This window comes from Nicotiana tabacum, chromosome 2, assembly GCF_000715075.1.
Source record: "Nicotiana tabacum cultivar K326 chromosome 2, ASM71507v2, whole genome shotgun sequence".
NCBI lineage: Eukaryota > Viridiplantae > Streptophyta > Magnoliopsida > Solanales > Solanaceae > Nicotiana > Nicotiana tabacum.
In genome coordinates, this window is record NC_134081.1 from 103,145,152 (window position 1) to 103,153,090 (window position 7,939).

At 36.4% G+C, this 7,939-nt stretch overlaps 1 long non-coding RNA gene across 1 annotated transcript; it reads right to left on the bottom strand.

Annotated features, from left to right (window-relative positions):
* Nucleotides 1-5,855: 5,855 nt before the first annotated feature.
* Nucleotides 5,856-7,000, bottom strand: LOC107803215 (uncharacterized). The gene is made up of 2 exons (XR_001651981.2): nucleotides 6,556-7,000; nucleotides 5,856-6,004 (listed from the first exon to the last, which is right to left on the bottom strand). It is a non-coding gene; the product is annotated as an uncharacterized LOC107803215 (long non-coding RNA).
* Nucleotides 7,001-7,939: the final 939 nt, after the last annotated feature.

Consider the following 7,939-nt stretch of genomic DNA (forward strand, 5'->3'; position numbering starts at 1 on the left):
TGACCTATTTGATCAGCTTCAGGGTGCCAGGGTATTCTCTAAAATTGACTTGCGTTCAGGCTATCATCAGTTGAAGATTTGGGAGCCAGATATCCCGAAGACTGCTTTCAGGACTCGATACGGTCATTACGAGTTCCTTGTGATGTCTTTTGGCCTGATCAATGCCCCAACAGCTTTTATGCACTTGATGCACAGTGTGTTCCGACCTTATCTTGATTCTTTTGTCATTGTGTTCATTGACGACATTCTAGTGTATTCCCGGAGTCGGGAAGGTCATGAACAACACCTGAGGACTGTGCTTTAGACTTTGAGAGAAAAGAAGTTATATGCAAAATTTTCAAAGTGTGAATTCTGCTTGATTCAGTTGGATTTTTGGGTCATATAGTTTCGTGCGAATGGATCAAGGTAGATCCGAAGAAGATTGAGGCAGTGCAAAGTTGGTCCAGAACTTCCTCAGCTATGGAGATCCGGAGTTTCATTGGTTTGGCAGGGTATTATCGCCGATTTGTAGAGGGTTTCTCTTCTATTGCTGCACATATGACCAAATTGACCCAGAAGGGTGCTTCGTTCAGGTGGACCGAGGAATGTGAGGAGAGCTTCCAAAAGCTCAAGACGGCTTTGACTACAGCCCCAATATTGGTATTACCTACAGGTTCAGGGTCTTATACTGTGTATTATGACGCGTCGCGTATTGGTCTCGGCGTAGTGTTGATGTAGGCATCCAGACAGTTAAAGGTACATGAGAAGAATTATCCGGTCCATGACCTTGAGTAAGCAGCTATTGTTTATGCCTTGAAGATTTGGTGGCATTATTTGTACGGTGTCCATTGTGAGGTCTACACCGATCACCGGAGTCTACAAGATATGTTTAAACAGAAGGATCTTAATTTGCGGCAGCGGAGATGGTTGGAGTTGCTTAAGGATTATGATATCATAATTCTGTATTATCCCGGGAAGGCCAATGTAGTGGCCGATGCCTTGAGTCGTAAGGCGAAGAGTTTGGGCAGCTTAGCATATTTACTGGTAGCAGAGAGGCCTTTAGCCTTGGATGTTCAGGCCTTGGCCAATCAGTTTGTGAGGTTGGATATTTTCGAGCCACCCGAGTTTTGGCTTATGTGGTTTCTCAGTCTTCTCTTTATGATCGTATAAGAGAGCGTCAATACGATGACCCCCATCTGCTTGTCCTTAAGGATACAGTTCAGCATGGTGATGCCAAGGAAGTCACTATTGGAGATGACGATGTATTACGGATGCATGGCAGGCTATGTGTGCCTGATGTAGATGGTTTACATGAGTTGATTCTCTAGGAGGCTCACAGTTCGTGGTACTCCATTCATCCGGGTACTGCAAAGATGTATCAGGACTTGAGACAACACTATTGGTGGAGGCTGATGAAGAAAGACATAGTGGAGTATGTAGCTCGGTGTCTAAATTGTCAACAAGTGAAATACGAGCATCAACGACCGGGTGGATTGCTTCAGAAGTTAGAGATTCCAGAATGGAAGTGGGAGCGGATCACTATGGATTTCGTTGTTGGGCTCCCACGGACTCGGAGGAAGTTCGATGCAGTTTGGGTGATTGTGGATAGATTGACCAAATCAGCTCATTTCATTCCTTTAGTTACTACTTACTCTTTGGAGTAGTTGGCTCAGGTTTATATTCGCGAGATTGTTAGGCTTCATGGCGTACCGGTATCTATCATCTCCGACCGGGATACGAAATTTACATCATGGTTCTGGAGGGTCGTACAGCATGAGTTGGGTTATTGGGTAGAGTTGAGTACAACATTTCACCCTCAGACAGACGGACAGTCAGAACGCACTATTCAGATACTGGAGGATATGCTTCGTGCGTGTGTGATAGATTTTGGGGGTACTTGGGATCGGTTCTTGCCACTTGCGGAGTTTGCCTACAACAACAGTTACCAGTCGAGTATTCAGATGGCTCCGTATAAGGCCTTGTATGGTAGGAGGTGCCGGTCTCCAGTGGGTAGGTTCGAGCCGGGCGAAGCTAGACTATTGGGTAAGGACTTAGTTCAAGATGCTTTGGAAAAGGTTAAGTTGATTCAGGATCGACTCCGTACAACCCAATCTAGACAAAAGAGTTATGCAGATCGGAAGGTTCGTGATGTTTCATTCATGGTTGGTGAGCGGGTCTTGCTCCGGATTTCACCTATGAAGGGTGTTATGAGGTTCGGAAAGAAGGGCAAGTTGAGCCCGAGGTATATCGGACCTTTTGAGATTCTTGAGAGAGTTGGAGAGGTGGCTTACAGACTTGTACTACCACCTAGTCTCTCTGCAGTTCATCCGGTATTCCAGATTTCTATGCTCCGGAAGTATCACGGCGATCCGTCTCATGTGTTAGACTTCAGTTCAGTTCAGTTAGACAAGGATCTATCTTATATTGAGGAACCAGTGGCTATTTTGGACAGGCAGGTTCGAAAGCTGAGGTCAAAGAACATTGCTTCCGTGAAGGTTCAGTGGAAGGGTCATCTGGTCGAGGAGGCGACTTGGGAGACCGAGCATGATATGCGCAGCTGTTATCCTCATATTTTCACCACTCCAGGTATAATTCTAAACCCGTTCGAGGACAAACGTTTGTTTAAGAGGTGGAGAATGTAATGACTCAACCGGTCATTTTTATTTTTAGAATCCCGTTCCCCTAAATAAAACTTTTCGTATGTACTTTTATAATTTTATGACTTGCGGAGATAGTTGGTTCGGGATTTAAAAGTGTTCGGGTTAAAATCAGAACACTTGGTTCCTTAAGTTGGCCTTAAAATGCCAAGTTTGACTTCTGTCAATATTTTGAGAAAACGACTCAGGAATAGCATTTTGATGATTCCAACAACTCCGTATGGTAATTTTGGACTTAAGAGCGTATCCAGAATTTTATTTGGAAGTACGAAGTTAAATTAGACTTGAAATGGCTAAAATAAGAATTTAAGTTTGGAAGTTTGACCGGGTAGTTGACTTTTTGATATCGGGGTCGGAATCCAGTTCCGAAAATTTTGATATCGGGGTCGGACTTAGGGCAGCTCACATTCGCGAAGGCCAAGCCAGGCAAGGCATCGCATTCGCGAGGTTGCCTTCGCGTTTACGAAGGGCAATGTTTGGTAGCACAATATTGTGCTTCGCGAACGCGAGGCTTTGACCGCGTTCGTGAAGAAGAAACCACTGGACAGAATGTTTAAGTTCAGATTTACCAAATTGGAGCTCGGGAAGAGGCGATTTTCGGAAGATTTTCAAAAAAAATAACGGGGTAAGTGTTCTTAACTCAATATTGGTCAAATTACCCGAATCCATGGTTATTTTTAACATTTAATTGGTGAATTAAGATGGAAGATTTAGAAAACCCTCTTGGATAAATTTGGGGATTTGAGGGTCGAATTGTTATCGGAATTTAGTTATTTTGGTATAGTTAGACTCGTGGTTGAATGGACGTTTATATTTCGTAACTTTCGTCGGATTCCGAGACGTGGGCCCCACAAGTAATTTTTTGAGTTAATTTCGGATTTTTATTGAAAAATATATTATTTTCTTATGGAATTGATTCTATAATTTTTGTTGACTATATCGAATTATTTTGGCTAGATTCGAGCCATTTATAGTTGGATAATCGAGGAAAAGGCCTACTAGTGGGTTAAATTGGAGCAAGTCGAGGTAAGTGACTTGTCTAACCTTGTGTGGGAAATATTTTCCCTAGGATTGGTATTGAAGTGATAAATTAAAATATGTTGAAAGTCGTGTACACGAGGTGACGAGTGTGTACACATGCTAAATATGAAAGATTATGTCTTTAAATTGTGTAGATCGATGTTGCATATCAATTAAATAATTTTACCTTGTATACTCTTCATCATTGATTTAAATGTTTATACTTTAAATTTGCTTGACCTTTTCCTGCTAATTATTTTACCTGTTTAATTGAAACTTGGTTTCTTTTATTCAATGCATTATTTGAAGGTTAATTTTTTTTAAATTAAATATTATTAATATTAATTATTTGACATTTTAAATTTGAAATTTAAGCAACGTATTAAAATTTTAAAATATTATTTTGTTGAGTTATTTATTCCCGAATATTCTTGGTGATATTTTCGTACTCATTGTGATGGAGCCGTGAGCTCTTTATTGTAGAAAAAAATATTATTGTTGAATTATTTTGGCATGAGCCGTGAGCTCTTTATTATGAAAAAATATTGTTGTTAATTTATTTTGAGAAATTAAAATATTTGGGCACTTGAGGTATAAATTGTGATATATTGTGATATTGATAAGCATGCGGTGGTATAAGGTTTGGGTGTTGAAATGCATGCGGTGAGATAAGGATGACTTGATACGCGTGGCTAGTAGGGGAAACTACTAGAAGTCATGCGGTGTGATAAGGATGGCTAAAACGCGGGATGCTATTTCGAAAAAAAAAATATTTCTTTAAAATAAATTGTGAAGGCTCCCGCGGTGAGATAAGGAAATGAGATATTGTGAATTTATTTATGATTTGGGACTACGAGGCGGTATCTCGGGAGTGCCCTTATTGATATTGATTTATGGCCGCAGTCGTCTTTGATTATTATTGTGATTTTCTTAAAGTTGAAAAGAACTCTATTTTGTTTCCATGAGATATTAATTTTTATTATTTGGTGTAATTAAATGGTGACATACTACTTGACTCATTTCCATTGTCATATTATTTTATTATATTGTTAAACATTTTACCATGCCATTATTTATTTTTCAGGGGCCTGACCTGACCTCGTCACTACTCTACCGAGGTTAGGCTTGGCACTTACTGGGTACCGCTGTGGTGTACTCATACTACACTTCTGCACATCTTTTTGTGCAGATCCAGGTACATCTTATCAGACCAGGCATCAGTAAACTAGTTGTACGAGGAGATTTCGAGATATATCTGCCAGCGTTCGCAGACTCTGGAGTCCCTTTTTATCTTACTATGTTGTCTTCCTTATTTGCTTTAGACTCTGATGTACTGAGACATAAAGAATAAATTTTTAGAAGCTTGTGACTTATTTCTACCGGGTTTTGGGAATTGTAATTGAGTGAATTGCAGATTTATTTATTTTATATTTCTATTATTATTCCGCATTGATAGACTTACCCAGTCTTAGAGACTAGGTGCCATCATGACATCCTACGGAGGGAATTTGAGGTCGTGACACATAATCGCTAGAATACCTTGTGTCTTGCTAGTGAATATGCTGGAAATAGTTTAGTTTCAATAGGAGTAGTATAATAGGTTTGAATTAGAATTTTGAGTTTAATTACTTGTTGCCTTGTAACCGTTTGCATAATTCCAAGGCCCAAGGAAAAATTTAATACTTTATTATTTTAAAACTTAATATATAAATATATTTTTCTCATATAAATTTATTCGGTACGGTTCGAGTTTCTTTCGGTTTATTTTCATAAAATAAAAAACCTACCCTAATTATCGGTATTGTTATAAATTTATATAAAACCTACGATTTTACTAATAAAAACTTAAAAATCGGTTCGGTGCGGTACGATTCGGTCAGTTTAGTCGGTTTTTAAATATCCATTGGCACCCCTATCCTCCGGTCCACTTTAATTCATTTTTTGACCTTTTTTTGGTCCACAATATTTGATTTTTCAGATATGAAGAAGGAATTAATTTCTTTTTTTCAATATTGTCCTTGGAGTAAAGAGCGAAGGAGTGTTTGTTATATTTTCAATAAACAAATTAAGGTTAATATGATCAATTTCATTGTTAATTAATGTCAAAAGTCGAATTCTTTAATATATATGAAAATTACCAAAAATTCAATTTAGATGGATCGGAGAAAGTACTAATTATAATGCAGTGCCAAAACATGGTGACTAATAATTAATGCACTGTCATTTACCCATATCATTACACTTCCAATTAAAGTTCAGTAAAAGAAAGAAAATAAAAGATATTTTAATTGATATAGCATCATACTCGAACGAACAACTTCCTCAAAACACGAGTCTCTTGCTAAAGCCTGCAAGCACCAAAATTATTTTTGTTAAAAAAAATCATAATCGTTACTTACTACGAAAATACCTAAAGAGTGTACACATGATATTTTATAAGCGGTATCGTATTTATATAAATAAAATAAATAAACAAATATTATTTAATATTATTTTCCCACAAGTTGAAAGCATTGATCCAATAGTTTAGTTGAACTATTGCAAAGGGAGGTGTAGTTTGTTTCTCATTAGCCTCATATTTTTAACAAAAATGCTCACTAAAAAATGTTCAAAAAATAGAATGTCTAGGTGCAGCCTCAAACCAACGACCTTTACAAGTCCAAATACAAGCTTGATCAGTGGACCAAGAAGTACACTTTGCTAGAAAGCAGTGTTGTTATTTATATATTGCTTCATTTTGCAAAATATTAGTATAAATATTTAAATATTTTTCCAGCGAAGCGGTGTCTGCCCATATGCGTCCGCCCTTGCGGCCAAATGAACACACCCCATAACCTCAACAAAAGTAAAATAAATCAAGAAAAAAATGGATAAGAGAAAGGAGAGTAAGTGAAATTACTTAGAGCAATCCATGTGTTCAGAAATGGGAAAACTACGATGAATACCGCAAATTGTAGTAAGATCTCCAATCCGATTCTGGAGATAAGGAGGATGGTAATGACTATTACTGAAATCTTCAATGCAATAACAATACCTACTAACTCCATTGTCCACGTATTTTACCCTGCCATTCAATATAAGTAAATTGTCACAACATTCACGAGTCGCGTATCGCGCAATCCCATCTATAAAATCTTCACAATACTCAAAACAATCATTCACTTCTTCGCAAATTGGATCGTCAAGTATTTTGAATGCATTGTTTGGCCTTTGAATTGCCAATAGAAATGCAAAAACAGCTATTACTAGTGCTAGTAGTTTCTTGGCTGCCATTTTTTGTTGTTGGTTAGTGATAAGTAATTAGTAGAGTTTTATAGATTTTGTGTAGGAGAGTATTGATTAGAAGTCCGTGAATTGTGATTTTCAGTTTTGATCATTCAATTTGGGTGAGAATTATAGTGTTGATGCGTGACAAAACCGACTTCTGTTGTTTAATTACCTTGTATACACTAGGAAAATAGAAAGACAATGTTTACATTAATTTGATAAATTTAAATTTAGGAATGATAAGTTGAAATGGCAATGCATATTAATTAATCATGATTAAAAAAAATTGCTTCCACAATTAATTATTCTTTCAGCAGAATTTCCCCTATCAAGAAGACTTGATGGCTCGACCCAAATAATTTTAAAAAAAATATAACTGGAATCTGAAAAGCTAAAGAAAAAAAAATTAGTTGGGAGTTCGGTGTTTATAAATGTAAAATTTCTTCAGTAGATCAAAATCAGCAATTATAAGGAAGAAATATAGAACGTTTACCCCAATTGCCCTCTCCCTTCAGATTCAAATTAATTTTTAGTCGGTTTGTTTAAGAGTCTTAGAGCCCGTTTGGCCAAGCTGCCAAAATCTACTTATTTTGAAAAGTACTTTTTTTTTTCAGAAGTACTTTTTTTAGAAGTACTTTTGAAAAAAAAAACTGTTTGTGTTTGGTCAATTCATTTAAAAAGTATTTTTTGTAACATTTGGTAAACAAATTGTGTTTGGTCAATCTTTTTAAAAAGTACTTTTGAGTGTCAAATTACCAAAAAGGATAGTACCAAGATCTTATAATTCTTTTAAATAGAAAAATAAACTTAAATATTTGTCGTAAGAGACTTTTATTATTATTTTATTAAAATATAAAATATAAAATATAAAATATAAAGTAAACAAACATAATTAAAGATTTAAATCAATTTTGCATATATAGTTATACCAAAGCATATGATATTATTTAGTATAATTACTTATTGTTATATGATAATTTGAATAACTAAAATACATCATTCAATATAAATTAGAA